Source organism: Scylla paramamosain, chromosome 23, assembly GCF_035594125.1.
Source record: "Scylla paramamosain isolate STU-SP2022 chromosome 23, ASM3559412v1, whole genome shotgun sequence".
Taxonomy (NCBI): Eukaryota; Metazoa; Arthropoda; class Malacostraca; order Decapoda; family Portunidae; genus Scylla; species Scylla paramamosain.
In genome coordinates this window covers 11,585,982-11,601,732 of record NC_087173.1, presented here as the reverse complement: position 1 = coordinate 11,601,732, position 15,751 = coordinate 11,585,982, and positions in this window count along the sequence as shown.

Sequence of the window (15,751 nt, the reverse complement as noted above, 5' to 3'; positions counted from 1 at the left end):
GAACAGCAGTTTCTCCTCAACAACAACAATGGATACCGAGCGATGTGGACATATCCTTGTCTAAAAATAAAATCCAGTCATAGAATCCGAAAGTAAGCATTAAGATTAGTTTTATTACCAATATCAAGTAGTTCTCAAACACACTGAGGAGTCTTAGTTTTTGTAATTCATTTGCGTTTAACTGACTTGCTAAGAGAGTACTGCAATCACAATTCTGGAAATTACACTCATTAATATTCGACAATCAGAGCAGCATCACACATGACCCAGCGTATGTAGTCAACACAAACCAAGGCTAATTATAATTAACCCACTCATTCCAAACATGACCTTACCCATGTTTAAAAATGACGATTGCAAATATATGTTTGTTTCGTTATGTTCTTAAAAAAAAAAAAAAAAAAAACAATTGTGTCCGTCTGGCATTTCCTTCCATAATCACATACACACACACAAAAAAAAAAAGAAAAAAAAAAGAAGTACAAAAGATGAGTGTTTCTTTTCTATTATCAATATCCCTGTGATAATAAGACAAGCATAATATCTCAGGTTCAAGATAAATACTCATTTGACACAACTTCAAACATAATCCATCATAACCTTACCAACCCAAATCAAATACCCCTCATCCCCTGTATTCTTAATCAATCTCCTTTGTTCTGATTCTAATAGATCTATATCCTTCCTATAATAAGGGGACCAGAACTGCACAGCGTAGTCTAGATGAGGTCTGACCAGCGCCAAATACAACTTTAAATATAACTTCGGAACTTCTACTTTTAACACTCGTAAAAATTAATCCTAATATCCGATTTGCCTTATTTCTGGTCTCTATGCATTGTGCTCTTAGACGGAGATCAGAGCTAACTACAACTCATTAACCTTTTTTGTTAATATTAAACTGCATTTTCGTTAATATTAAACTGCATTTGCCATGTGCCTGTCCACTCGTTCTTCCTATCCAAGTTTGCCAGCAAGGCGATGGCATCCGAATCGTATCTAATTAACCTACCTATCTTCGTGTCATCGGCAAATTTACTAACATCACTACTAATCCCAGTAAGCCATTAATATATCTGATCCCTTTGGCACTTCACTAATCACTTGAACAGATGTCACAAAAAAGTAAGATAAACAACAAATAAATAGATAATATTATAATACAAAAGATGAAAAAAGGAAAGGTGATAAAAACAGTAAAGCACGAGCAGGTTAAGGAGAGACAGGTGACTGATAATGAAAGGGAAGAACAGGTGATGAACGAGGAAGATGAGACAGACTCTCCTCGCACTTGAGACTTGATTCTCCTCGCACTGTGAGAAAAAAAAAAAAAAAAAGTGCATGTGATAGTGTGTTAATCAGAGAAGCCAAGGTTGTGGTGTTGAAGACAGGTAACGCTGAGGGTGTGGTAGTGCTGCGGTGGGGACGGGGCGTGGTGGTGTTAATGGAGTTGATGGTACTGAGGAGCACGTGTTGTGGTGGGAAGAGGAAGCGATAGGATACATAAGGTGGTGGAAGGTCAAGGAGAGTGTGATGGTGATGGCAGGGAGTAGCTCAGATGTGGAGGGTGGTGGTGGTGGTGGTGGTGGTGAATGTAACTGAGGAAAGAGTGGTGATGGTAGTGGTGGGTGGAGGGACACGTATGGTAATCGTGGTGGTGGTAAAGGTAGTTAAGGAAGGTGTAATGACTGCAGTGGGAGGGAGGGAGGACAGATGCGGTGGGTGTGGTGATGGTGAAAAAAAGACACTGGAATAATGAAATGGTATAGATTTTTTGAAGTATATTAAAGATGTATTGCTTCAATGAATATCTAAATACACACGATGAGTTTTTTAACAAGTAAATCTCCCTCAGAAATGTTTCACACATATAATTTCCCTTAAAAAAAAAAAAAAAAAGTTAAGGGAAGGGGTCTGACGGGGAATTTTCACAGATGAAATTCAGAGGCGAACAAACTGGTTGGATGGAGAGACAGACCGGGAAGGAGGGTGTGGTGGTGGCTGGGCGAGTCACGGAGGACAGGTTGAGGAAGGCGTGGCTGCCGGGGAGGGGAGAGAGGACATGGGACACGAGGCGGTGGTTAGTGGCGGGTCAACTTATGGCTATCAAGTAAGATCAGCTGATTCATCTTGGCTTTCACTATACGTATGTGTGTGTGTGTGTGTGTGTGTGTGTGTGTGTGAGTGTGAGAGAGAGAGAGAGAGAGAGAGAGAGAGAGAGAGAGAGAGAGAGAGAGAGAGAGAGAGAGAGAGAGAGAGAGAGAGAGAGAGAGAGAGAAAGTGTGTGTCCCTTTCAGCTGTCAAAACAGGGTACGAAAAGAAAAAGTTGAATGATGGTTGAATAATGATGACAGTGACACTGATGATGATGATGATGATGGTGATGATGATGATGATTGTGAGGATGATGGTGATGGCGGTAATGATGATGATAATGATAATGACGATGACGATGATGATGACGAGAATGATGATGGGTGAAAATACGTAATAATGACAAAAATGATACAAAAAAAAAAAAATTGAAGCCTGAAAATCCAAAAAAATACGAAAATGCAGAAAGTAGTAAAAAAAAGAAAAAACAAACAGAGAGAGAGAGAGAGAGAGAGAGAGAGAGAGAGAGAGAGAGAGAGAGAGAGAGAGAGAGAGAGAGGAAAAAATGAAACTAAATATATCACGTTTCAAAACAGAGTAACATATTGAGGTGTGAGAGAAAAATAATGGGGAAGGTCTATCACATTCAAGGGCGCTTCCCACGTTCACAAGGTACAAGGCGGCGGGCACAGCAACATTGGCACACAACAACACGCAGTCAGTCGCACGTGATGCACACCCACAGCACACGTGAGATGCGAATTCACGTGATGTTAACTTGATCTTCATAATATAATTCTGGTTCATTTTGTTCTTCCATCATTTTTCTCTTCTTCCATTTCCTCTCTTCCGTTTATTTTTGTTTTATTGTTTTCTTTATTCAATTTCTCTTTTTTTTTTTAACGTCTTGCTTTTTACCATTTAAGTTACAAATCTTCTTTCTTCTAACATTTTCTCTTCTCTCTAATTTTTTCCTATTTTATTTTTGTCTTTATTCGATCCATTTTCTTCCTTCTTTTATGTTTCTTTGCTTATTTTGATGTTTTGTTTCTTGCTTCTTATCTATCATATTTTCTTTCTTCTTCTTCTTCTCTTCTAATTATGATTTTTTTTTTGCCTTGTTCTACTCTCTATGTCATTTCTTTTCCTCCTCCCACCTCTCTTTTCATCAGATTTTCGTTCTTATTCTTTCCCTTATTCCATCACTTTTTTCTTCTATAATAACTCTATTTTCCTACTTTTCTTCATGTTTTTTTCCTCATTATGTATTATTGATCTATCTTACTCTTTCATTTATTACACCCCTTTTTTTATCTCTCCCACTCTTCCTCCTCCATACTTTCCCATCTTGTTCATTCCTTTATTTCTTCTCATTTCTTAAATTTTTCATTCCTTCTCCTAGTCTTTTATCTTGTGCTTCATTTACTATGTTTTAATTCCTTTTTCTTCTCCTTATACTTCTTTTTCAGCCTGCTTTGTGGCTTTCCCTTTATCTTTTCCCTTTCCCTTATTCTTATCTGTCTGTCTGCTCTCTCTCCATGTCTCTGTTTGTCAGTCACTCAGTTAATCAGTCTGTTTCTCTGTCTCTCTCCTTCATCTTTTCTTTCTCCGGATGAATTTTTGTTTGTTGTTTATCTATCGCTCTGTGTGTGTGTGTGTGTGTGTGTGTGTGTGTGTGTGTGTGTGTGTGTGTGTGTGTGTGTGTGTGTGTGTGTGTGTGTGTGTGTGTGTGTGTCGGCTTTTCTGTCTGTCTGTCTCAGGGTTGGAAAGACCCTGGTTTAAAAAGAAAAAAAAAATACACTGTTTTTGGGGGATTTATTGTTTTTTGTTTTATTATTATTTTTTTTTTTGTTTTTATTTATTTATTTTTGCTTATTCTTTATATTTATATGTAAATCAGTTTAAATAAACAATTAGAAAGTAATCTAGAGTGAAACAAAACGTTTGAAGTGCTTTTTCTTTTTTCATGTAGGAGGGGGACCGGTCAAGAGCAACAAAAATATAATAATTAATAATAATAATAATAATAATAATAATAATAATAATAATAATAATAATAATAATAATAATATTAAAAGCCAACTGAGGTGCCGGTCCCCGAAGAGTCGAAAGCATTAGTCAGAATTTTTTTTTTTTTTATGTAGGAGGGACACTGGCCAAGGACAACAAAAATCCAGTTAAAAAAAAAAAAACTGAGATGCCAGTCCCAGTGCCAGGATAAGTGTCTTGAAACCTCCCTCTTCAAGGAATTCAAGTCATAGGAAGGTGGAAATACAAAAGCAGGCAGGGAGTTCCAGAGTTTACCAGAGAAAGGGATGAATGATTGAGAATACTGGTTAACTTTTGCATTAGAGAAGTGGACAGAATAGGGATGAGAAAAAGAAGAAAGTCTTGTGCAGCGAGGCCACGGGAGGAGGAGAGGCATGCAGCATTTAGCAAGATCAAAAGAGCAGTTAGCATGAAAACAGTGGTAGAAGGCAGCTAGAGATGCAACATTGCGGCGGTGAGAGAGAGGCTGAAGACAGTCAGTTAGAGGAGAGGAGTTGATGAGACGAAAATTTTTTGATTCCACCCTGTCTAGAAGAGCGGTATGAGTGGAACCCCACCAGATATGTGAAGCATACCCTATACATGGACGGATAAGGCCCTTGTACAAAGTTAGCAGCTGTGAGGGGTGAGAAAAACTGGCGGTGACGTCTCAGAACACCTAACTTCATAGAAGCTGTTTTAGCTAGAGATGAGAAGTGAAGTTTCCAGTTCAGATTATAAGTAAAGGACAGATCAAGGATGTTCAGTGTAGAAGAGGGGAACAGTTGAGTGTCATTGAAGAAAAGGGGATAGTTGTCTGGAAGGTTGTGTCGAGTTCATAGATGGAGGAATTGAGTTTTTGAAACATTGAACAATACTAAGTTTGCTCTGCCTCAATCAGAAATTTTAGAAAGATCAGAAGTCAGGCGTTCTGTGGCTTCCCTGCGTGAAGTGTTTACTTCCTGAAGGGATGGACGACCATGAAAAGACGTGGAAAAGTGCAGGGTGGTATCATCAGCGTAGGAGTGGATAGGTCAAGAAGTTTGGTTTAGAAGGTCATTGATGAATAATAAAAAGAGAGTGGATGACAGGACAGAACCCTGAGGAATACCACTGTTAATAGATTTAGGAGAATATTTAGGAGGAGATTTAGGAGAAGGAAACTTGAGATGAAGTTACAGAGAGATGGATAGAAACCGTAGGAGGGTAGTTTGGAAATCAAAGCTTTGTGCAACACTCTATCTAAAGCTTTTAATATGTCTAAGGCAATTCTATTCTATTTAAATATATTTTTCTCTAATTGTATTACTGCTTTTGTTTGATTACTTGCTCGTTTATTTATTTGTTTATCTATTTTATTTATTTGTTTGTTTGTTTATTTGTTTCTTTTGTTTGTTTCTTTGTTTGGTAGTTGGTTGGTTGGTTGGATAGTTAGTTGTTTGTTGAATGATTAGAGTTTTTTTGGGTGTGTATCTGTTAGCTCTCTCTCTCTCTCTCTCTCTCTCTCTCTCTCTCTCTCTCTCTCTCTCTCTCTCTCTCTCTCTCTCTCTCTCTCTCTCTCTCTCTCTCTCAGCACCATATTTAAAGTAATTTCAACACCAGCAAAAACACCAGCTTTCATTCGACACTTTTTTGGCCATAATTCGAGGCACCACAAAACACGGCAGCTACAAGTTTATGGTTAAGCTCGGAACAATAATAATAATAAAAAAAAAAAAAAAGGAAAGGAAAGGAGGAACCCTAAGAAAGACACTCTCTTTAATAAAAATTCCCTTCACTTAACAAGGGAAAGAAATGCATACATAAAATCTTGAATATGTAAAGTTACTGAATACTGTTTGTTATTTGTGGATTTATTCTGTTTTGAATTTAGAAAGACGAATTATAAACAGAAATTCAGAAAATATAAATGGCAATGAAATAAGAGATAAAATTCAGAGAGAGAGAAACAGACAGACAGACAGAAAAGACTCTCTCTCTCTCTCTCTCTCTCTCTCTCTCTCACACACACACACACACACACTTTGAATCCATATCTAATACAACAGTAACACGATCCAGCACTCAATATCAGCAAAAAAAAAAAAAAAAATTACGAAAGAAACAAGCATTATCAATTAGAGAAAACGGGATCAAGGGAAGTAGAAAAAGTATCGCTGGGTATCAGGTATTCACTGCAACAAGAAACATGTGTGCGGAATGTCTCGCAACAAAAAAAATACAGCAAAAAGTACCGAGAAAAGTAGGTGGTCATTAGAAAAGATGAGGAAAGGAGGGGAGGAATGGACGGAGGAATGGTGATGAGGCAGGGAGAGGGAGGTAGGGAGGGAAGAGAAAGGAAAAGGAAAGGAGGGAAGGTGGAGAAAGGGAGGACGGAGAGAAGAAAGGTATCAAATGCATCATAAATAAGATTAAAGGTGCCATGATATTATAGATGCAAGTACTGAGAGGGATATAAGAGCTGATGGAGTGATTATAGAAGAAGAAGAAGAAGAAGAAGACCACCACCACCACCACCACTATCACAACCACCACCAACAACAACAACAACAATATGAACACAACCACCACCACCATCATCAACAACAACAACAATATGAACACAACCACCACCACCACCACCACAACCACAACAACAACAACAACAGCAGCAACCACAGCAACAATAACAACAAAAGCAACAAAAGAAAGCACAGCTACACAGCCACACATCACAGCGGGCCACACAACCACTGAACAAGCAACGATAAGCAATAGAACACGAGGCGCCGCACTGACCATCACGGGGAAAGCCACTTGCATAAGGCGGAGAAAAGAGGCGAGGCGAGACGTATCATACCTATGTACATTATAAAGAAAATATTACGCTCCTCACCGCTCCCTACACAGCAACTTTCTCCCAGCAAAAAGTAGTCTTGTTTTATTTTTTCTCCTCACTGCCCGATACTGACCCGCCCTCCTGACTCGCCCCCTTCCCTTCCCTCATGCTTCTCGTCCCTCTCCGCTGCCCCTCGCTCGCCCTATCTCACCGGTTCGTCAGACTCGCAGGTGACCCTCCGACAAATGTTAAACAGATCTCTCGTATAAACTTGAATGATTAACCTTTTTTTAGACAAACTTTCTCTCTCCGTCTCTCTCTCTCTCTCTCTCTCTCTCTCTCTCTCTCTCTCTCTCTCTCTCTCTCGTAGCAATGTTATGAAAGGTAGCCCGAAGACCTGTACGAGAGAGAGAGAGAGAGAGAGAGAGAGAGAGAGAGAGAGAGAGAGAGAGAGAGAGAGAGAGAGAGAGAGAGAGAGAGAGAGCTTTGAATTGATACCAATACTTTCATTTTCGTAAACAGCCTTGACAAAAAGGGAAATAATATTTGTTACTTGTATTTATCTCCCTTTGTTGACTGTAATCTGATGTCCACTCAAATACAAGTTTCAGTTCTGTGCAATGATGGATCATCACGAAGGCACATACCTCGAATATCCTTTCCAAGTATTCTTACTACTAATATTACTAATACTACTGATACTATTGCTGCTACTATTTTTACTACTACTTCTGCTACTACTACTACTACTACTACTACTACTACTACTACTACTATTACTACTACTACTACTACTACTGCTACTATTACTACTGCTACTACTACTACTACTACTATTACTACTGCTACTACTACTACTACTACTACTGCTACTACTACTACTACTACTACTACTACTGTATCGGCGTGCTACGTCGTCCTCCCATCCTGCCTCCTAGAGGATCGGGACATCTGGTGAAGGAGTTACATTTTGAAGCTTGGCCGTTTATTTGGTGTAGAGAAAATGGATACAGGGTGTTCCCGCCTCCGAGTATAGTGCTGATGTCCCTCCAGCCGACTCAGGAACACTTAATTTATTTAGCCCGGGCCGGGAGGCGCCCACCAACCACGTACTGTCACGTGGTTTAGGAGAAAAGGGTGAGGAGGTGAAAGATGTGAGTCCACGCGTCTCTTCAGGGGATCGACACACCAAGGGAAGTCAGTTGAGGTGTGAATGGGCGAGGAGAGCTCACATTTTATTATGCGCCCCTGTGGTCGTGTACATAGAGTATATACAATATATAATATATATAGTACACTACTACTACTACTACTACTACTACTACTACTACTACTACTACTGCTGCTGCTGCTGCTGCTGCTGCTGCTGCTGCTGCTGCTGCCACCGTTGATGCTGTTGCTACTGCTACTGCTGCTGCTGCTGCTGCTGCTGCTGCTGCTGTTGCTGCTGCTGTTGCTACTACTACTACTACTACTACTACTACTACTACTACTACTATTAGCACTAGTACTACTGCTACCACTACTCTCTTCCAAAATACCAGACACACGCAGGTGAGTCACACACAAATGAATTAATAAGAAGGAGAGGAGTACTTGAAATAGTTTTCTTATAGTATTCTTAGTAAAAACTTGAACAACCTCCTTTTCCTCGCTCACTGAGCGCAAGTTGGGAAGGAAGATGAGGGGAGGAGGAAGAGGAAGAAGAGCTATCTTGAAATAGTTTTCTTGCATTATTCGCGGCAAAAACTTGAATTTTGTGGCAGATGTCTTCACCCTGACCCGCCTTTTCTCCGCCACACCGAGGGATACATTGACTAGCCCTTCGTAACGGACGCTTAGGAGATGAGATGGCTTCACTGGGATCTTTTCTCGCTATTCTGGGGAAATGGAGATTAAACATCAGTGGTACCTGAAGTGGTCTTCCCTTTCATGATAAAGGTGGTGATATCTGGAAGCTTTATAACACAACTTCAAAGCAATGAGGAGTGTCAAGACATCTGAGGTACAGTGGTACAGTAACATGTACCACTTGCATTGTGCTTAGCTAGTGGAAATGGATTAGATAATATTTGTTAAAGGTTTCTATAGTTCTTATAAGTAGATTTAGATGCTTTGTAACTTTGTCGCAAACTGAAGCATCCAGACCGGAAGTATCTGTGGTACATAAATCTGCACATGCTACTCGTACATACATGTTTGAGGAAGGGCCAGTTAGGAGCGTTTTTTATTATTATTTTTTTTTCCTTCTGTCTGTCTTGTACAGCTAGATACTTCGCAACTTGCTTACAAGGTGAAGTGCTGTGCAGACATCTGGAACACTAACTTTGCTTTCCCTTTTCAACTCTATCATTATGTACTAACAGAGAGACATGAGACTAAGAGAGTTTATTTTTCCGAGGTTTTTATAACAATAATTTACATTTCACTGCTTCATCATTACCATCCTGCAAAGTGGAGGATGAAGACGTCTGGGGTACTACATTTGCTTTCCCTTTTAGATCTTTTCCATGTTGTACTTTAATGTGGGGAGATGAAGAGTTGTTTTTTCTTTAATGTTCTGTCAGTTTTTTTGTAACCCTTGTAAATGTACTCTTACATGCTTTACAGCCACTATGCAGGTAAGAATAGGAAGATTTCTGAAGTAATAAATTTGCTTTCCCTTTTGGAAGTCTCTCACTACAAAGGGAAGGGCGACTGAGCGATATTTTTTGTACTTTCTTTTTTGCTCCCCAACCCTCAACCAGTCTTATATAATCCACGCAGGAAAATAAATTGCCTTTCCCTTTCAGAGCTTTCTCAGTAAATACTTTTCTTTCAGGGAGGGACGATTAGGTGAGGGCTTCTTGCAGAGTTTTCTTTTCTTTTCGTTGTACCCTCAGCTAGTCTCCTGCTTCCTATGTACAGGAATAAACTCTTTAAGAATTCAACCACTACATGCATTTTAGGAAGTGACGACGACGAGAGATTTCTGAGCTTTTCCTTGTAGCACTTGGCCAGTCTCCTGTGTCAATGTAAATCAATCATAACAAACAACAAGCATTTCTAGGAGTGATTGTACAATGCTTTTCTTTTTTTTATCTTTGCTCCTCTCATCAAACGTCTATATCCATGTACAGTTGCTACAAGTCATTGATTCACAAAGTCCATTGAATTCATGGCTATAAATCTAATATAAATTAATTCATGCACTAATGAACTGCTTTATATCAAGAGCTCCAGATACCACGACGAGCTGGGGATGCGATTAGTGGAGTTCTCTCACAGATTTTTTTTTTTTTTGGTCTGAAACGTTTTGTAGAACATGACACCACAACGTTGGACAATTGCATAATAATTTATCATAGTTAACCGCAAGCATGATACACGCTCGGTCCACTTAGGTATTAGAAAGCGTGAAAAAATGGCCGTGTTACTATTAAGGGCTGGCGGACCTGGCGTACCCAATGGCCCGGCGCGCACTGCTGCCCACTGCTACCTATTTACATAAACCTTCGCATGAAAGGCAACAAGCAGACGCAGTAGAGCCTAGAGACCTTCTTGCAGGAGAGAGGGATTCGAGAGAGGTCAGGATTCGAACCCAAGACCCCCTATGATGAAAGGAAAACCATTAGCCACTTAACATATCCCTATCTCTGTTACTGACTGTTGGAAAAAAAGGATCGAATATAAATCATATACCTTCAAGAAAAAAGAGGAAAATTGAGGAACAGAGACTACTGTAAGGAAAAGAGGCTAGACAAGTATAAAGGAAAACAAATAGGAAGGAAGTAAAGTACTGAATTAAGAAAGAAAACGGAAAGAAAAAGAATTAAACGACTGATGTAAATATGAAAGGACGTTCTGATCGAATAATTAAGAAAAAAAAACGACAGAGAGAGAGACAGACCATACATATATGCACCCAGTTAATTCCGTGCACGCCGACGATGATGAATAATGATGATGGTGACGGTGATTGTGACGATCGGGGTGACTTGGCTCATCTGCGAGGCAATCAAGATCGGGTCACTCACAAAACGGGGCAAGGAGGTTAGCAGGGTCTTTTTTTTGTCTTTCTCTCGTCTTTATTCCTCTGTGCACGCTTCGTTACCGCTGTTGAGAGGCTATTGTTTGTGGTGACGCGCATTGTTTTCATTGTTTGTGTTCACTGATGATGATGCGCATTAAAATGTATGTTGTTTTCAAATAGACTGACACGCGTGTATGTCTATTTGGATTTATAATTGTAGTGGTGAGTCATTAGGGAGACTCATAAGAAGATTAAACAAATTCATGGATGAGAATGGTAAGTGGAAATAGGTGGGTCTGTTTCTCGCACGAGCTGCCACGTGAAGGCTTCATGGGTTATTGCAGCTTCCCTTATGTTCTTGTGTTCTTATATGAACCTAATTAAGTTTAGTGGAGTTATCTGGATTTAATTAGACTTAAACGGGTTTATTTGTAATTTATTTGAAATTTTATATTGATTTTTTTATGAATTTTAACTGGTTTTATATAGATTTACGTGGATTCTTGTGGAAAAAAAAAGTTTGCCGTAACGGAATGTAATGTTGAAAAGGACGGTATAGAGGCACAACAGTAAAGCGTTCTTCAATGATTAAAAAAAGGTTTCAATTACTTTTACTTATTTTTACTGTTGTCTGAAGATGGGAGTCCTATAAATCTGGAAATATAACGAATAATAAACACAGAAGAAAGGTTCCATTCCTGAGCCTCTGTACCTTTCTTTTCCACTGATGTGGATTCTGATAAATTTGTATATACTCGTATATATATATATATATATATATATATATATATATATATATATATATATATATATATATATATATATATATATATATATATATATATATATATATATATATATATATATATTGATTCATGAATGTTCTCATGAGTTTATGAATTCAAGAGGATTTTATAAGAATCAATGTGGACTTATATCTTGAATTATTATATATTTCTGAGGAGTATGAGATGGAATGCTTATATAGATAGTAATGTGTGTGTGTGTGTGTGTGTGTGTGTGTGTGTGTGTGTGTGTGTGTGTGTGTGTGTGTGTGTGTGTGTGTGTGTGTGTGTGTGTGTGTGTGTGTGTGTGTGTGTGTGTGTGTGTGTGTGTGTGTGTGTGTGTGTGTGTGTGTGTGTGTGTGTGTGTGTGCGCACGCGGTGTGTGCGTGGGTAAGACGACTCACTTTCATTTCATTTGGTTTCAGTTTTTTATAAGTGGCAACATTTGCAGAAACCACAGACGACACTTACAGTACCCCCCCCCCCAAAACACACACATAACACTTACACATCACAAATCTAGACACAAAAAGCGAATCGAAAAACAAGCTTTCCACCACCACCACCGCCACCACCACCACCACCACCACCACCACACCTTTGCGCTGAGAGATCGAAAGAAAAGAAGGGAGGGAAAGAAACAGCTAACTATTGCGTAAGTAAGGAAAGGGAGGGAGAGAGAGAGAGGAGGGAGGGAGAGGGAATGGGAGGAGAGGGGATGCTGCTCGCTTGAGGCTACCTGGCGAGAAAGGTGTGTGTGAAAGGGTGAGGGTGATTACTGAACAGGTGTGGCAAATGTGGAGGGAGAATGGGAGGTGCGGCTAGGTGTGACTTCCCTAGGTGCTACAAAGACATCTCAAGAGAACACAAAGGAAGAACAAACAACATCTTACCTGTTGAATTTGTTGGCCTGTTTGTGATAAGCAACTTTTTATATAGCGTAAGAGATGCAGGATAGTAAAGGACTGCAGAGGATAAGATACGTCACAGAACAGGTACGGAAGTAAAAAAAGGAAAAGAAAAGACAGGAGGAGGAGGAGGAACAAGAAACTGGAATGAAAAACGAAAAAAAAGAAGAAAGGAAAAGCGAGAGAAAAAAAAAAAACAATACAAGGAGGAGGAGGAGGAGGAGGAGGAGGAGGAGGAGGAGGAGGAGGAGGAGAGGTATTTCCCAGCGGTGTTGGTCAGCGAAAGTGGAGGTTCGCTGTACTCTAAGTGGAGGTCGCCACGAGGGAGGAAAGGAAGACAGGAGGGAGGGACGCAGAGGCGGGTAGATGGAGGGAGAGAAAAGGGAGAGGGAGGGAAGGAGGGAAGGGAGATGTGGTGCACGGAGGAAGAGAAATGAAAAGGGATTCAGAGAGAGAGAGAGAGAGAGAGAGAGAGAGAGAGAGAGAGAGAGAGAGAGAGAGAGAGAGGAATGAGACAATAAAACAGAGATGAGAGGAAAGAAAGAAAGCAACTTCAGGATATCAATAAAAGAAGAGGGGTGAATACATAAATGAACATAAAATGAAATAAAGAAAACACAAATGGACAATGAAACAAAAGTGAGGCAGGAATGCAACCAGACACACAGAAGATAAACAATAGACAGACAGACAGACAGACACACAGAAGATAGACAGACAGACAGACAGACAGACAAAGATAAACAGACAGAGAGACAAGAAGTTTATGATTCCCTGTCCTTGTCTATTATTTAAGCTACAAAGTGAAAGGGAATCTCTCTCTCTCTCTCTCTCTCTCTCTCTCTCTCTCTCTCTCTCTCTCTCTCTCTCTCTCTCTCTCTCTCTCTCTCTCTCTCTCTTCTCTCTAACCTACCTCACTCATATACCTCATTCCCTATTCTCTCTCTCTCTCTCTCTCTCTCTCTCTCTCTCTCTCTCTCTCTCTCTCTCTCTCTCTCTCTCTCTCTCTCTCTCTCTCTCTCACTTTCTCAAACTGGTTACAGGCGACCTTCCTTTTCCTCATCCCGCACTGGCGGGAGTGCGCTACAGAGATCCTGCCAAAATTACTGAAAGGCGAGAAGCGCAAACAATAAAGTATACATAATAAGAACACTATCATATTGCTCGGTCACACTTCGGCTGCGGCCTCGCAGCAAACAAACATAATATGGGGACGGAGGAGGGGAGGAGCTCACACGCAAGTCACTAATAAAATAAATAAATATGAAAATCGTGCTTCTGTGTGTAAGTCACGAGGAAATAATAAAAGCAATGACATCATTGGGTATCTCAAATAAAGAAAATATGGCGTCTCTATGCCAAATAAATTGCAAAAATAACATTGCACTGACAATGCACTAATAACGCGCAAGGCAACGGTGCGAAGACTGTCGGCTGATAAGTCCAAAGTCTTGAAGCGACGGGAACATCAGCACTGAAGCAGTCGAGATGTGTCGGTGACGGCTTGAAGAGTCCACTCCTGAAACGACAGGAACAGCAGCTATAACTGGCGAGATGCATCAGTGACGGCTTGAAGAGTCCAGTCTTGAAACGACAGGAACAGCAGCTACAGTTGGCGAGATGCGTCGGTGACGGCTTGAAGTCGTACGGGTACGCAGGCTGACAGGCAGGCAGGCAGGCAGGCAGGCAGAAGAAAGCTTGATAGGGTCCCTGAAGCAGCTGAAGAAAGCACCGTAGACATGGTAGCATACCAGTAGCAGGTTAAGCTGAAGCAGCACAAGGCACACGGTGAAGGCAGGAACACAGGCTGGGGCGGCAAGGTAGCTGGCACAGCCAGAGCAGTGCACGGAGGACTTCGGTGTCTGGGAAAAGCAGACATGCTGTCTCTGTCCCACGCGGCCACTATATGTACAAGGATTTTACTTCTTGTATGCTTGTATGGTTGTGGGGTGTCCACGGTGTGCATAGGGTGCTGTAGAAGGTGCCAGAAGAACACAAATGTACAAAGCTGCCGCATATTAATAAAAACTGCGGATGTACAAGAGCTCCAGCCGCCAAGTCCATCCCCCCTAGGCTAGGGCCAGACTCCAGTCTGACTGAGGGAGCGGGACAAGGCGCAAGGAAGGACGCCACAGAGATCCCGCCAAAATTACTGAAAAGCAAGAAGCGCAAACAATAAATATAAATAATAACAGCACTATCATAAAAGTCCAAAATCAAGGGTAGTTTAGTTCCGTAGATGGCTTGCAATGATTCAAGTCAGGAGGGGAGCAAAACAGAAACAGTCAGCGAGTTCCAGAGTTTACCAGTCACAAAAGATGAAAGAGTGAAGATAGTGGTTAACACTTGCTCTGGTTTGACGAACCTTACTCAAACATGGATAAGAGTAAAGAGAATGTCTTGCCCAGTGAGACATCTCTGAAACACTACTACTGCCTCTACTACTACTACTACTACTACTACTACTACTACTACTATTACTACTACTTATTTATGTAGGAGGGACACTGGTCAAGGGCAATGAAAATAAAAAATAAATAAATAAATAAAAAAGCCCACTGAGATGTCAGTCCCAGAAAAGGGTCCAAAGCGGTAAGCAAAAAATTGAAGGATAAGTGTCTTGAAACCTCCCTCTTGAAGGAATTTAAGTCATAGGAAGGTGGAAATACAGAAGCAGATAGGGAGTTTCACAGTTTACAAGAGAAAGGGATGAATGATTGAGAATACTGGTTAACTCTTGCATTAGAGAGGTGGACACAATAGGGGTGAGAAAAAGAAGAAAGTCTTGTGCAGTGAGGCCGCGGGAAGAGACCAGGCATTTTATTTTATTTTTATTTTTTTTTATGTAGGAAGGACACTGGCTTGCAGTTACCATGCAGTTAGCAAGATCAGAAAAGCAGTTAGCATGAAAATGAAGAACATAGCTAGAGATGCAACATTGCGGCGATGAGAGAGAGTCTGAAGACAGTTAGAAGAGAGGAGTTGATGAGACGAAAAGCTTTTGATTCCACCCTGTCTAGAAGAGCGGTAAGAATGGAATCCCCCCAGACATGTGAAGCATACCCCATATATGGACGGATAAGGCCCTTGTACAGAGTTAGCAACT